The 15,386-nt window shown below is 40.5% G+C and overlaps 6 non-coding genes across 6 annotated transcripts; all 6 read right to left on the minus strand.

Annotated features, from left to right (window-relative positions):
• Positions 1-7,355: 7,355 nt before the first annotated feature.
• On the minus strand, positions 7,356-7,426 carry trnag-gcc (transfer RNA glycine (anticodon GCC)). Its single transcript has one exon. It is a non-coding gene; the product is annotated as a tRNA-Gly (tRNA).
• A 382-nt stretch (positions 7,427-7,808) lies between these two features.
• trnag-gcc (transfer RNA glycine (anticodon GCC)) lies at positions 7,809-7,879 on the minus strand. The gene has a single exon. It is a non-coding gene; the product is annotated as a tRNA-Gly (tRNA).
• Positions 7,880-8,043: 164 nt separating this feature from the next.
• On the minus strand, positions 8,044-8,114 carry trnag-gcc (transfer RNA glycine (anticodon GCC)). The gene has a single exon. It is a non-coding gene; the product is annotated as a tRNA-Gly (tRNA).
• A 237-nt stretch (positions 8,115-8,351) lies between these two features.
• trnag-gcc (transfer RNA glycine (anticodon GCC)) lies at positions 8,352-8,422 on the minus strand. The gene has a single exon. It is a non-coding gene; the product is annotated as a tRNA-Gly (tRNA).
• Positions 8,423-8,572: 150 nt separating this feature from the next.
• On the minus strand, positions 8,573-8,643 carry trnag-gcc (transfer RNA glycine (anticodon GCC)). The gene has a single exon. It is a non-coding gene; the product is annotated as a tRNA-Gly (tRNA).
• Positions 8,644-8,958: 315 nt separating this feature from the next.
• trnag-gcc (transfer RNA glycine (anticodon GCC)) lies at positions 8,959-9,029 on the minus strand. The gene has a single exon. It is a non-coding gene; the product is annotated as a tRNA-Gly (tRNA).
• Positions 9,030-15,386: the final 6,357 nt, after the last annotated feature.

Consider the following 15,386-nt stretch of genomic DNA (forward strand, 5'->3'; position numbering starts at 1 on the left):
GAAATGTGTTTTCAAGCGAAGAGTCTGCCGTTCTGAGCTCAGTTGTACGCCGCATGTCAAACACCCTGATAAAGCCATATATGATGAGCCTCTGGAGGGGAAGCATGGTGACACTGTGATACAGCGAAATGACACTGGGAGATAGTGGAGTTAATGATTTTCAGCCGCCATCATAGCTGCTACTGCATGAAAACCCGCACTATATTACAAATGATTATTTAATGGTTTTGATTTTTCAAACTGATGTCAGAGCATGTGAAACAAGAAATGTGCAATTTTTAAGATGTGGGATCGACATTTACATCAAATAGAGAAAGTTGGGAGTGATTTGGAAAAATCATCATTTAGTATTAACATTTCCTTCGAGGCACGTTTTGTTTCCTTTTATCTATAGCAAAAGACGCAACAGTGGGTGTACAATATATTACAAATAAGGCAGGCAGTGAGGTTTGCCATGAAGAGGGAGATTTGATGTGTCCAAATAAGGTTTCACATTGAGGATTGAGACACTGAATGTCCCAGATAACTGAGGGGTGGTTTATTTAAGTCACGGTGTCTTTGTTTGCAAAGTTAAGGCAAATATCGCATGCAGCATCTCCTCATATTAAATCTGAATAAGCTGACTGTAGAGCAGCTAAAAGTGCATTAGGCAAAGAGGTGAAATTACAACTATAGACATTTTAAATATGCCGAATAGAACTCGCGTGCAGCAGTACTTCTGATTATCCTTCAAAAGAACAAGACATTTATTGTAATGGTAACCACTTAAACCTGTTGCATTAAGAAAATCTCCCCTTTTATTACAAATAAGTGCTTTTAAGTGGAATAAAGCACCAGTTCCTTCTGGTAGCAGCATGGTGACACTGCAGAATGATTACAGCCTGTGTCGCTGCTGATTTCATTTAGAGATGAAGGTAATGGGGAGGGTCAGGCGTGGCAGGACTTAGCAGAGGGTTTTTAGTCAAACATTAAAAACTCCAACCGGTGAAACAAGCTTATGTCACTCCAACTAAAGCACAGAAGGAAACTCCTAAAGCGGGTTGCACAGAGATGTCTAATACAGTTGTGCTGAGAGAATAAGAGAAGAAAAAAAAGGGGGGCTTTATTTAGGCTGGTTTTACTTTAGGACATCTAAAGCATCATCAGCTTTTCTTTGATTTGTTTTCCACCTCAAACTGTCACTATTCTCCCCCCATCTTTCTTTAATTTGTCCCTTTCAGTCTTTTCTTTTCAACTTCAGTGGTTGTCTTTTTCCATCTTTCCCACATTGATTCCACAGATTTAGCTTTGCGCTATATAACATTGTTGGACTCTCAATGGACAGTTTGAGAAAAGGATACAGCAAAATGAGAAATATTGTTGTTTTTATTCCAAGCATTTTTCTTCCTTGTTATATCCTGGCAACTACAGTACCCACAATGCACCTCGCCTGCTGATACTTCAGTTCAGGAGATTCAGGTCAGTGTTATGCGAGTAGCAGCTAATGTAGCCTTGAACCTTCAGTCTCAAGCAGAGATGAGGAGTGGGTTACACAGGTCTTGTTACCTCACTTCTTTCTACCTCCACAAACACAGATTTTGCTGACTCAAGTGACATCATTCGAGGCACTATATCAGACTGGAGTCAGTTTTTTCACATATGCAGTTGTACAACCCAAGAGCTGTCTTTAAAATGTCAGTTGAGATTCCCATTAAGTCTACAGCATCTTTGCAGAAACACATCGCAACATAAAACAATGCTGCTGCTACATAAGAGTTTCTCTCATGAAATGCATGCTCTCTGTCTTACCCACTCGCTCTTACACACTTTCTTTCTAAAGCACTTACACAAATACAGCAAATACAGAATGAAATGTATATAATTTCACAAGAGCCAATGACCTTCAGTGCCCATACTGCATGTTTTTCCAGTCACACAAAGCTTGGGAGTCCCAGGGCAAAGAGACATCATGCAGACACTACAAAGGAAAAGAGAGAGAGGGAGGGAGAGAGAGAGAGAGAGAGAGAGAGAGAGAGAGAGAGAGAGAGAGAGACGTTATCTGTGCAATTCCAAGCCCTGTCCATCATGTGGCAGTGTGCAGCTTCTTAGGAGCTGCTGTCACAATGGAGCAGAGCCAGTCAAAGTCAGCCTAATCCCTCACACACACACACACACACACACACACACACACACACACACACACACAGATATGTCTGGTCTTTATCTCTGTGTGCAGCTTGAAGCTTACAGCCTGCCTCCCCCCCTGCGTTCTCCTGCTCCTCTTTCTTTGATGCCTCTCTGGAAACACAGGACCTGCTAATGGAGACAAGGAAAAGGCTTCTCACTACACTTCCTTCTTGTCATTCATGCCAATTCATTACAGTAATGTTTGAAAAGGAGGGGGAAAAGGAAGGAAAAACAAAACAGATTTGCTGCGTCTGTTTGTCTTTGCATTAGCAAAAAATGCCATTTTGCCGGAGCACTGTGACAAATGTTGTAAAATGACAGACGGAAGTAACAAATTTTATTGATGTCTGAAGGTTTTCTGAAGAAGGGACTGAGGAATGGTGCATTTTCTTTGTTTGTGTGTGTCTGCATGTATGCGAAGAGGAAGCGATTACTGTTGGTGCATTTGTTGAGGAAGACAATCCCATTCTTCTTTCTGTTTTTCTGCCTCTCTGTTCTATTTTTCTTTTCTTTCCATATGAGGCAGTGAACTATAACTAACATATAATGTGCATTTACTCAGCAAGTGCATCTGAGTTGTTGACTGAAAAGTCACAACAACACTTTTATGTGTACAGACAAGGTAACATGGATTATGGACAGGATAACGGGATTTTTCCTGTGGCACAAAATTAGTTCATCAGGAACAAGCAGCTCTCCTTCACATAAAGTGGTGCTTGCTCACTGTACAGCTTTGCAACTTCAATTCTATACTGTTTTTCATGTCAGACGCTGCAGTCGAGTTGCATATATAGGTGTCATTACCTGAGTTAAAGTATCTAAGTTGATTCTTGACCTTGGAAACAGCAGCTGACATGGGCGCCCCGGACACCCTGGACACATCCTGCTGTTTACTTTTGTTCTGAGGTTGTTATAAAACCCTTCATTGAATTAAGGGAACTCTTAGTGCTACAACATACTATGGAATTTTGGAAAATAGCACCTAAACCTCCCCAAACTGCGACCTCAAATGATTCTCAGCGAGCCTTATTTTGAAGGTCTACACAGACATTGCATATGTTTTACTGCTAACTTCACCACCCAATGAGAACGCATTCTTTTCAAGCCTACATGAAGAAAAACATGAGACTGATACGGTGTATTACGGCTATTACACGCTTTGGCTTCCAAGTAAGTGCTTTGCTGTTTAAATAGAAGAGTACCCCTGTGGCCAAAGCGAGGTCCATAAAGAAATGGTTTTCAAAATTTGCTCTGGATGAACTTGAGCGTTCTGCACAGAGCCCCCATCTCAACCCCATCCGAACAAACACACAAAAACATAAAGAAACAACCCACCTTCACACACACACACACACACACACACACACACACACACACACATTTACAGATCAAAACATAACACATGACCCCCTCCCACTCTCACACGCACACATATCCATCTTTCCCCACACTTGCTCTCTTCCTGTCACACACTCAGAGTCAGTGATCCTTGCTGCGCAATCAAATTCATCTTTGTTCTACAGATTGACAGTTTGATTTATAGTGTTTTGTTGTGTGGCAGTTTGAGCCCAGATCTTGGCTGCGAGAAAAGAAGGAACCACTCAATTATTACCTTTTATGGCTTTATTCCACATCCACAATAGTGCTGTCATCCTGAAATGGCACCCTTGTGCTATTCAGTGCAGCCCTCAGCATATTTTATGTTGACTGTTTATCATAACAATGAGGAGGATGACGGATTTGAGATTATCCAAATGTGATTTTGACCTTGTGTTAACAAGGAAAAGAAAATATCAAGATGATTTGCAAAGCAGCAGAAGAATTCTGAGATGAAGAGGGAAGTTTAATATTTCACTGCTGTGTGAGATATTGAAGATATCCACACTGAACCTTGATGCCTTGGTTACTGTACAAAACAAGGGTTGATGTAGAGGTACACTGCTGAAAAGTGGACAAAATGTGTGAGTGGAGACTGCAAGGTACCTCGTCATTCAGAACAAGACCTGTGACCTATTTTGACATGAAAGTGAACAGCATGAGTTTAACATGAAAAATGAGTGAGAATAAAGAGCCACTAATCACTAACGCCAAGAGAAAAAACCTCACCATGAAAACAACAAAGTCAAGTAAAACAGAAACAAATGAGAGTCACGTGAACATCTGCAACAACAGGCGAGTAGAGAACAGTAAAATACTCCCCACACATTTAGTACGAAGTACATACAAAAATATCATTTACTTGAGTGTTTTTCTGTTTTTAAGGTTTTTATACTTCTATTTCATTACGTTTCAGAGGCAAATATTGGAGTTTTTACCTGATGATTATAGTTAATACTTACCTTTCCAGATTATAAGAAAATGCTCATTTTCTAAAATTTGACCCATTGTTTTGAACAGTATCAAGATGAAAGATGAAAGCACTGATGTTATGTCCAAACACCAGGATGTAGTGTGATATATTAAACAGCACACTGAAATGAGAGGCAGTGGAGTTTGGGGTGAATGAATGGATGTACAAAGCATCTGAGATCATGGTGTGTGTCATGTCTTCTCCGTTTTTCCTTCAACCAGGCTGGCCATATTTCCCAAACCTACGATTTTTAATTACCAAACCCGCCTTGTTTATCTATTATCTGGTTTGCTTTTAGGTGAGCTTGTCGTCATTTTCTATTGTTATTTGCTCAATAGTGCAATGACATCCGTACATAACTTCAGAACCCTCACACAAAATCACACACTATTTGCTGATGACCTCTCTTTATTGTTACAACTGCGAACTGAGACACAACAAAGACAATGAAAATTGTATTTATTTAAATTTATTCTAAATGTCACAGACCTTCCACAGTTAAAAAAAAGACCTCATCGGAAATATATTTTCCACTGAAATCCCTCCTGCTCTGTGACTCACTTTCAACATGTAATCAGTGAAATCAGCTGCTGTAGTGTTGGCTGGAACGGAAACTAGCAGACTCTTGAACCTCAATGGGACATGATTGAAAACCATTTCCACGGTGTACAGATCTGTATGCCTGCTTTTTTTTTTTTTTATATGCCTGCTTTTCACTTTAATGATCAGGCTGACATGTTATGGAGACTGGTATGTACATTGGTTACCTAACCCAAAATATAACAGAAGACTATAGTCATCAGTCTGGTGAGCACCCCTGAGGCCTCTAGGTCTGCAACCCTTAACATACAGTATGTGCAGTATGATTATTGTGAAATCCATATTGATCCAGCTACTACATGAGTGCCTGAAGGTTACATTTTGTTTGAAGATTTCACCCCTTTTTCTTAAAGTGCACCGTGATTACTTTATTGTGTGCATCCTCAGACTGACCAAATGAGAAAACCATTATTTTTCTCACGAGACGACTGATACATAAAGATTTGAAAATTTTCAGGCCAAATAGATACTAGCAAATGTTAGGTTATGAATGGATGACCCATTAATTTATTCCTGTTAAGAAATACCTACCTTGACAGTGAGAGGCAGAGATTAAAATAACATTTTTGTGATGACTGTTACTGTATTTTAGTGCATTAATTTAGCATTTTTAAATTCCAAGCTCAGGACTGAACTGGCAACGCTGAAAATTAAAAAAAATGTGACACCACATGAATCGTGAGATGAATGGCTTACAGACAAGGAGCCTACCCCCTTTTGTTTTTCCCCCTTCTTGTAATGTATGACATTATTTACCATTACTTAAAGTGCCATTGTGGTAACCTGACAATTCGATGATTGGTCTGCTACCCACATGCTCAATATTCCCAGACAGACAACTCATTTTCCTGATATACATAATAACAATATATTCACATTAGGTTATAATAACGCTGTCACTGGTGACCTACATTTATGGTGGTAAAGCATTAATCATACAACCTACAGAGAGGACAGCTGCAACCTGCTATAACCCAAAGGAGACCATTCAGGCAAGGGAACCAGGGGAGCCCCTGTCTCTTTCTGGAACAATAACACACATTACTAAATGCTGGGGTTGTAGAAGGTAACCTCACTGAAGTGCACAGGGGTTTGTGTGTGTGGATTGTGGGTGTGTTGTGGTAGCCCACTGGCCCTTTTGATACTCAAAGGAGTTGTTTTGAAAGTGACAGATTAATTGCTGGTTTCTGCTCAACCCTGAATACACTACAGGATCTGTACCCATGGGAGGCAGAAGCCAAAGTTTCAAATTAATCAAACATGAGCTGAGGAAAGTAATGTAGACAAAAACAATTTTAAGAACTACATTCAATAAAGACAAGGCTTGAATTTGTAGGGACCGATGTGAGCAAGAGCTGTGTGAGCTCAGGAAAATGTATTTTCATTTCATCAGTGGTACCTTTTAGAGTTAGGAAAACATCTAATAATCTGCTGGTCTCAGATCAGGCAACCAGTTTGGTCCAGACTGACATATCTTAAAAGCAAAAATGAAAGGCGATAAGAGATTTGTGGCAGTATCCATTTGAAATACATGTCATAAATATATACACAAATACATGAACTGTACTCAGTGTGCTGATGCTTTGATTTTTAATCCAGTGTCATCATATGTCAAAATTACAATTTGTGCCATATTCTAGTTTAGAACTGGTTTTGGACATAGTTCCCAACTTCCATACCAGTTGTTGCAGTTTATTGTTAACTTCTTGTTTTCAGCAGGATAGGAATTATGGCTCAGGAAATGCAACCGTGTCAGGATGGACAATTGGTCAAAGGCACTGCAGTCGGGTCGCAGTGTCCCTGGAGGTGTTGTTTGGATGACTGATAGATTGAAACCGAAATTGGACATTTCAGTTTCAGGCAAAGGAGTTGCATTTTGGGAATACATGCCATGAACAGTACGGCATTGGTTCTGTATTCAGTGAAGGGGTAATTCCTTGTCTGCGCAGGTTTGGCTGACAAAGTATAAGAAATCATTGAATTTGCCGGGAACCACCAATGCTCCATATAGATAACTTCATGTCATATCGTTTGCACCAGTCTCACTTAGGGATTCCAGCAAAAATTTGTTTTCAGCAAATGATGGACTAGACTGCCATTAAATTTTGCCCAGAAATTCACTGTCCCACCAGGACTAATCCTCCTGAGTTTTGGGATTCCCTGACATTCCCTGCAATGCCAAGAGAAGGTACGCGTCAGCACAGGTTTTGCTGATATATGACAAAGTATAAGAAGTAACTGCATTGGCCGGGAATCGGACCCGGGTCTCCCGCGTGGCAGGCGAGAATTCTACCACTGAACCACCAATGCTTGATATATGGAAACTCACCTCATATTGTTTGCACCAGTCTCACTTAGGAATGCTGGCAAAAATTGGGTTTCAACAAATGATGGACTAGATTGCCTTTAAATTTTGCCCAGAAATTCACTGTCCCACCAGGACTAATCCTCCTGAGTTCAAAGGTAAAGGCACTGCAGTCAGGTTGCAGTGTCCGCTGAAGATGCTGCTTGGAAGAATGTTAGATTGAAATTGGCCATAATTATTATAAACATGCACAAAGTTTGAGGCAAAGGAGTTGTGATGCATTTTGGGAATACATGTCATAGTACAATATGGTCGCTGTAATCATTGGAGGGGTATCTCCCTGTCTGCACAGGTTTGGCTGATATATGATAAAGTATAAGAAGTCCCTGCATTGGCCGGGAATCGGACCCGGGTCTCCCGCGTGGCAGGCGAGAATTCTACCACTGAACCACCAATGCTTGACATACTTAACCTCACATCATATTGCTCACATGAGTCTCACTTAGGGATGCCTGCAAAAATGTGGCTACAACAAATGATCGATGAGATTGCCCAGAAATTCACTGTCCCAACTCACTGTGAGCCCAGGATTTCCCTAATACGTCAAAGTATAAGAAACCATTGCATTGGCCGGGAATCGGACCCGGGTCTCCCGCGTGGCAGGCGAGAATTCTACCACTGAACCACCAATGCTCCATATAGATATCATCATGTCATATCGTTCACACCAGTCTCACTTAGGGATTCCAGCAAAAATTTGGTTTCAGCAAATGATGGACTAGATTGCCATTAAATTTTGCCCAGAAATTCACTGTCTCACCAGGACTAATCCTGCTGAGTTTGGAGATCCCCTGACCTTCCCTGCAATGCCAAGATGAGGTACACATTAGCACAAGTTTTGCTGATATATGACAAAGTACAAGAAATCACTGCATTGGCCAGGAATCGGACCCGGGTCTCCCGCGTGGCAGGCGAGCATTCTACCACTGAACCACCAATGCTTGATATATGGAAACTCACCTCATATTGTTTGCACCAGTCTCACTTAGGGATGCCTGCAAAAATGTGGCTACACGAAGTGATGGATTAGATTGCCCAGAAATTCACTGTCAGCACAGGATTTCCTGATATGTCAAAGTATACGAAATCATTGCATTGGCCGGGAATCGGACCCGGGTCTCCCGCGTGGCAGGCGAGAATTCTACCACTGAACCACCAATGCTCCATATAGATATCTTCATGTCATATCGTTTACACCAGTCTCACTTAGGGATTCCAGTAAAAATTTGGTTTCAGCAAATGATGGACTAGATTGCCATTAAATTTTGCCCAGAAATTCACTGTCCGCTGAAGATGCTGATTGGAAGAATGTTAGATTGAAATTGGCCATAGTTATTATAAACATGTACAAAGTTTCTGGTAAAGGAGCCATTTTGGGAATACATGTCATAGTACAATATGGTCGCTGTATTCATTGGAGGGGTATTTCCCTGTCTGCACAGTTTTGGCTGATATATGATAAAGTATAAGAAGCTACTGCATTGGCCGGGAATCGGACCAAGGTCGCCCGCGTGGCAGGCGAGAATTCTACCACTGAACCACCAATGCTTGATATAGATAACATCATGTCATAATAGAGTATTAACCTCCATCTGTTTTATGTTTAATTAAGATCAACTGTTGAGGATACAGAAAAAGGAATCACAACACATTGTTGTCGTCACAGTTGTCATGGAAAAAAAATAATTTGCCTGTTGTTGTTGTTTGTAATTCTGCATGCCAGCAAAGTCAATCTGTGTCTGAGCAGCAAAATGCAACTAAAACAGAATTTCGAAGAAGATGAAGAAGAAGAAGAAGAAGAAGATGATGATGAAATAGACGTGGAAGAAAATCTACTATAAATGAGTACACTGTCAACAGCAGTTAAGAATTCATGTCATCACAATCTTCCCTGATGGCAGCATACTTTCTAGTGCCTCTGGGACAGAATATTATCAAGTTAATGTAAAACTAACATCATTACGCCTGCCAACCAGAACAGCTTAACAGCAGGGAGCTGTGTTCTCATAACCTCTCTCCCACTGTTTCTTGTTACAGATTAATGAACTCAGTGTCAAGCAGCACTTCATTTCATTTTGCCCTCAGTGAATGTATATTCATCATTAATAGATAAACAAACATGGGAACTTGTCTTACCTCATTGCTTGCACTGGGCTGCAGTATTTTATATGGGAATGTTAAATGATTTGTGGATCTCCACTGTTATGCAACATGGCAAACCTGACATTTATTTAACCACTGACATTTAACTTGTAGATTCTGTACAAAACTGTGTTTTCTGAAAGACAGAATACCCAGTGTAAGAAGTTCTGAAACACAACAGCTTGGATGCTTGTTTTAATCATCATTTCTAAGCTGTATGTTCTTGGGAGCTATATATCTTAGTATCCATTCTGTTCCTTCAACAGATTAAGCTGTTCTCATATATGTACATACTATATAAATTTCTTAAAATTAATATTAATGAATTCGTATCACTACCAGGCATTTTACATCTGTTTCAAATCAACAAAATACCATTCCAAACATATATGATAATGGCCTCCAAACAAGCCAAAAGCTTCCAAAGCCAGATTTCCAGCTGAGGGGAGCTTTGATGCTAATGTGTGTTAAACAACCAGGTTAGAGTACCCCATTAAGAATGGATGGATGAATGGTGAAGGATGGATGGAGGGGAGACTTGAGGTCATATTCTCCATTCTCTCTCTCTCTTCATGAGTCAGAGGCAGTCAGGCTAGTCCGGATCCTCTGGTCCACTGGAGACTGAATCAGTTCCAGCAGAAATCATGGAGAAGTACAGGTCAGTACAGTACAGACAGACACACAGTTGATGTACAAATATTCATTACATTCATTTAGCTGACACTTTTTATGCAAAGTGACTTAAAACATGTGCATTCAACCATGTGGATACAACCCCAAAATTGCAAAAATCATGCAAGTACATCAAACTTCATCAAACACGCTGAATTGCTTCACATGCAAGCCAACTGGCAGTAGGATAGTAGATGCATTGGGGTGTATGGTTTGGCCATGGCTTGGACAACAATGACCTATATGACCTTAATGACCTAGTAATGAACAGTTTTCAGAGGGAAAGCTGTCTGACACATTGGCCCCAACCACACACCAACCTAAAGAGCCTCTGTTCACCATCACTTCCTCTCTTTTCTTTATATTTGTAACTTTGCAAGTTCGTCCTGAATTAAGTATTGGGTCAGACTGTGTGGATTAAATGACACCTTAAGGCAGTTAGGTGGATAAATTCCCTATTTTTTCCTCTTTTTTTCCCTATTTTATTCTCTGTAATTTCTAACAGGATGCTTTTGTTTTTTTTGGTCTGGAGGCTGATCGGTCTCAGTGGAGTGAGGTGATGTTTTTGAGATAAATTTCTGTTAGACTCTGAAGTTTTCCATCTTTTTACTGCTGTTTTTTCTCTTTCTGTGAGCTCATAACACCATGAAGCTGGGGACCAACACGTCTCAGTGAGCTCTTGCCACCAGAAAAGCATCATTGCTCTCAAAGACGGTGTTTACTAATTGGATGTGAAAGCATCTGCTTCTTCATTCATTTATTGAGGGTTTTCTTTTAACCTGCCACCCATCAGTACGTTCTAGTGGCTCTATCACCAAGTCATGTCCTACATGACTTACTACTCAGGGTTGAGGTGGGTGGGCTATAAGTCACTGGGTGTGACTTATAGCAGGGATGTGTATGACAGGCACAGTGCTAATGAAGTGGACTAAAAATAGACTTCTGAGGACGAACTGGTCGAGACATGATTTCTGTTTTAAATGTCATTTCAGAATCTGTCAGACGTGGCTTGTATTTCGGTGCCTCACCAACACCTCTCCTCCCATAATTACTAGTGAAAAGAGCATGGTCTGCTGTTGAGTCAGAACTGATTAGCCACTTGTTGCCTGATTACACATATGACCCGTAAGTCACTCCATGAGAAACTTTTAATTTAATTTAGATTCAGGCTGTGCTGATTTAAGGAGATTGTCTGCTCAGAGACCAGTGAGACTCTTTGGTGACTCACAGCATTTCATCATCCTGTCTGGGATAATATCTAACCAGCAAAGGTCAGGTTTTCAACTGGAGATATGTACTTTACAATATGTGACAAATCCACTCCATGTCATACTGTATATTAGCTCCCAACTACTGTAGATTCTGCACACTGGCCTACAGCAAAGGTCCCATGAGCCTGGAAAAATACAGCAGCCTGTAAACAAATGAGTTAAGTGCAGCATGAGATCATTAAAATGAACAGTGCTGCCACCTCACTTGCCGTGCCTCAGGCATTGGGAAGTCATGTTTGATGATTTCATGATTATGTCTATGCATTGCATAATAGAAAAATTTAATTGTCAATTTTGATATTACTTTGTGATAATGGAAAAATGAAACAATTATCCAGTTCTTTTACCCCATGGGGCCAAAACTATTGAGTAAAATAGACTGAGGTTTACTGATGTGCTGTTTGAACATAACAGGCTTTTAAATGATTCGTCCTCCAGCGAGATCAAATTATTTTTGAAGAAAACTGCCTTTGCTCTTGCACATTTGTATAGAGGGAGTATTGTATTTAATGCGTCCCACTATTCACCTTTGTCAGACTGTTGCCAGCATCAAACATCCAAAATGTAGTATATAAGGTTGTCTGACATGATGATAAAAAATATAGAACCACACTTTGAACAACTACAATGACATTTCTCCACATTCCCGCATTTAGGTCATTTGAGGATCTGGGGGCTTTGCAGCCTTTAGAAACCCTTTGAAATGAAGGAAATGGCTTATGTCAGCTAACAATTCTTCCAACTCAAATTGTGCTCTGTGGATTAGAAAATAAGTGTATCCGTCTTGAGTGAAGCACAGTTGACTTGTATAGACTTAAGTTACACAGAGCCTGACACACCACAAAGAGCTGGTATCAAGTATCATATAAATGATCCACATGGGCATGAACGGCAAAAGGAAGCATTTTGTCTGTGTATTTTGTGATGGAGGCTATAACTGTAAATGTACTGTTTTGTAACACGTGACTGTAGCCTTTCAGCTTGGAAAAGGTTGCTGGCCTTGGTTGATTTTCAGAATCCAGCAACGACGGATCAGTGGGTCTAAAAATGGTGAAATTTAGAGGAAATGTTTTTGTTTAGGGGAGCACACTGAGCTACCAAATACACTTGCACAATAAAGCCACTTTGATTCTCTTACTTGTGTTCTTAACATAAAAATAGGTTGCAGTAGGGTTCGCTGGAGAGAAAAAAAAGGGAGAAAGAGAAGGAAATAAAAAGAAAAGATGGCTCAAGCATCTAGATATGCCAAGCCAGAAGGAAAGACAGAGAAATCAGAGAAGCTATGGGGGAAGAGAGTTAAAGCGGGGGAGGGGGTTGACAGCAACACAGCTTGATGAAATACCAGTATCTTCATAGCTAGTTTCTATATATGGTATTTTCCATGTAGGATGTAGCAGAAAAAAGGCCTCAGCTCATTCTAAACTATCAAACTAATCTAAAGAACCAGAAAAATATTTCCGCAAGGGATCCCACTGCAGCCAGCCACAGTGAAGCTGAAGCTTTGGACAGCACATGCAACGCAATCGAACTCCAAGATGCTCCATCATTATTGGAAGAATACCCTCATTCATTCAACGGTAATACGAAATATAAATGTATGTTCCAAGCTCTAACCCTCTATCTCTAAATTAACTGGATCCTCTTACCTCCAAAAACACGTGAGTTAGATGTTCGAACATATTTGGAAAAGATGTTTCCACCTCCCATGTGTATTAACTCTTTTTCAAAAAAGGCGAAAACCGCCTCAAGTGAGCTTGATAAAGTTTTTGCTCAACTTAGGAAGCGCTTTTAAATTTTGCCATTTCCATCAACCTTTTCTGACGTGGTGTGCGAATGTGGATAAACAAGGCTACTGACAAGCATCTTTTATCGACTCCTCAAATAGCCTCATTTGAGCATTATTAGTAGGTATTAATTACACAGTAGCTGTTTTGGCCCCACAGTATCGCAGGTTTTGGATCCAATTGGGGCCACCAAACAATTATGGGGGTGTTCCCAAATGATTCTGTATATATTAAACATGTTTGGTATTAACAACGTTAAATTCTGCAGTGTGAAAGGAAGCGTCACCAGCCGGATGTTAACAATTGAAACTTACTTTCCAACTCCTCTCCTTTTTTCTCATTTTTTGTTTTCTGGTGCAAAACACTGCACAAACAACTGCAACCAGCCGACATCATGATGGATTTCTTCCTGTACTTCCAGTTTAGAGAGGGGCAGCAGTCATATAGCTGCCGTGTGGCTTACTTATCACACAGCACATTATAGCTCATCACAGAGGACAGTGCTGAGGGCCACGTTTGGTCTGGGTCATGCAGTGAGATCCATGACTGAGCTGGGGGCAGCTCTGTTGGAATGAGCTCGATAGCCACCGCCAGATTGTTTTTTTTTTTTTTTTTCTGCAGTCACGTTTGATCATGTGAGTTTCTGTCTGAAAACACCACTCAGCATGTTGTTTGGTGTGATTAAAATATTAAATCATACTAAATCTGTCTATATTGTATTCAATGTGTTGTTACGCCTGTGGTCTCTCACATTTTGTAAATCAGTTAAGACTTGAAAATCCTCTCGTGTGCACCTGGCATTAGTCGAGCCATTATGCTTGCCATCTGAAGATGATGTGTTGGTTATGCAACATTATAGGAAACTGGCTGTGTCTGAAATCACTCACAACAATTTTTACTGTCCACCATTTTATTTGAGTTTCCAAACTCTGATCGTAGAAATGTATCCCTGCTAACAATCCTTCAATGCAGTGCTCCATATTTAATAGATACGAAAATTACTGTTGTGTTTCTCCACAGCTGCAGCTGATGATGCAAAATGATGATGAATGTTAGTACGTGTCCGAACTCTGAATTTACTGCTCACTGCTGTGTATGTTTGCTAGATGAATTACTGTTTGTACCTATGACCTACGACTTCATTGTCACAACATGCATTTTTCTGTATTTCAGTCGCTTCTATCACTGAATTTACCGTTTTCACACTTTCCCAATTAGCTCACTGTTCACCTACATGCATAGAGAGGGTGCGGCCAGACTGAAAGAAAGACAAAGAACGTTCAGCTATGAGAGCTTTGAGCAGATGCTTTCTGGTACTAACTAAGACAGCTTCTCTGTATTCATGAAGTGCAGTCAAGTTTTCTCCCTCAGCAGATACAGCTACAGCAGATGAAGAGGGAGAAGAAGAAGGCATAGTGATGCAGACCCGCATAGCATAAAGGCATCATGGATCATCAGTTCCCAACGCGGCTGGGCCTTGTGCTTTTCTCCTAGCGCCACTCATGGCATTCACTAACTTTATGAAAGGGGCCATGGATTAATTCCTCCAGCCCCCGGTACCCAGTGCACTATGAAATGCACTAAATGCTAAAGACTGAATACTATGAGAGCTTTCTTTTCGAAAACCCATCGCCCTCAGCTCCTCTTGCGTTATGCCTCAGCTCACAGAGAGCCCTTAGAGCCTTTCAAACTGTGACACAGTGACACAGAGACTATAAAAGGACCCGTTCCTGTACTGAATTTGATCATTGTGTGAAAGACTTGACATTGTCCAAATGTCAGTTTTTCTAGGAGCGGCCACTGTATGTTTAGTATATACCTGTAGGCTTTTTTTATACAGTAGCAGCCAGTATAGCTGCTGTTTGAAATATAGCTGCAATTGCAAAGAACGTGGATAAACAAAAAAGGAAAATGGCAACAACAACAACATGCAATTTACCCAAGGCAAGATAAAATCATGCTTACATTTGAATGAAGGAAATGTAACTTATTTGCTTGTGATCAGTTGTTTTGAAACTTTCACAGTGGCAGAAGTC

The sequence above is a fragment of the Chaetodon auriga genome, chromosome 2, assembly GCF_051107435.1.
Source record: "Chaetodon auriga isolate fChaAug3 chromosome 2, fChaAug3.hap1, whole genome shotgun sequence".
NCBI classification, from domain to species: domain Eukaryota; kingdom Metazoa; phylum Chordata; class Actinopteri; order Chaetodontiformes; family Chaetodontidae; genus Chaetodon; species Chaetodon auriga.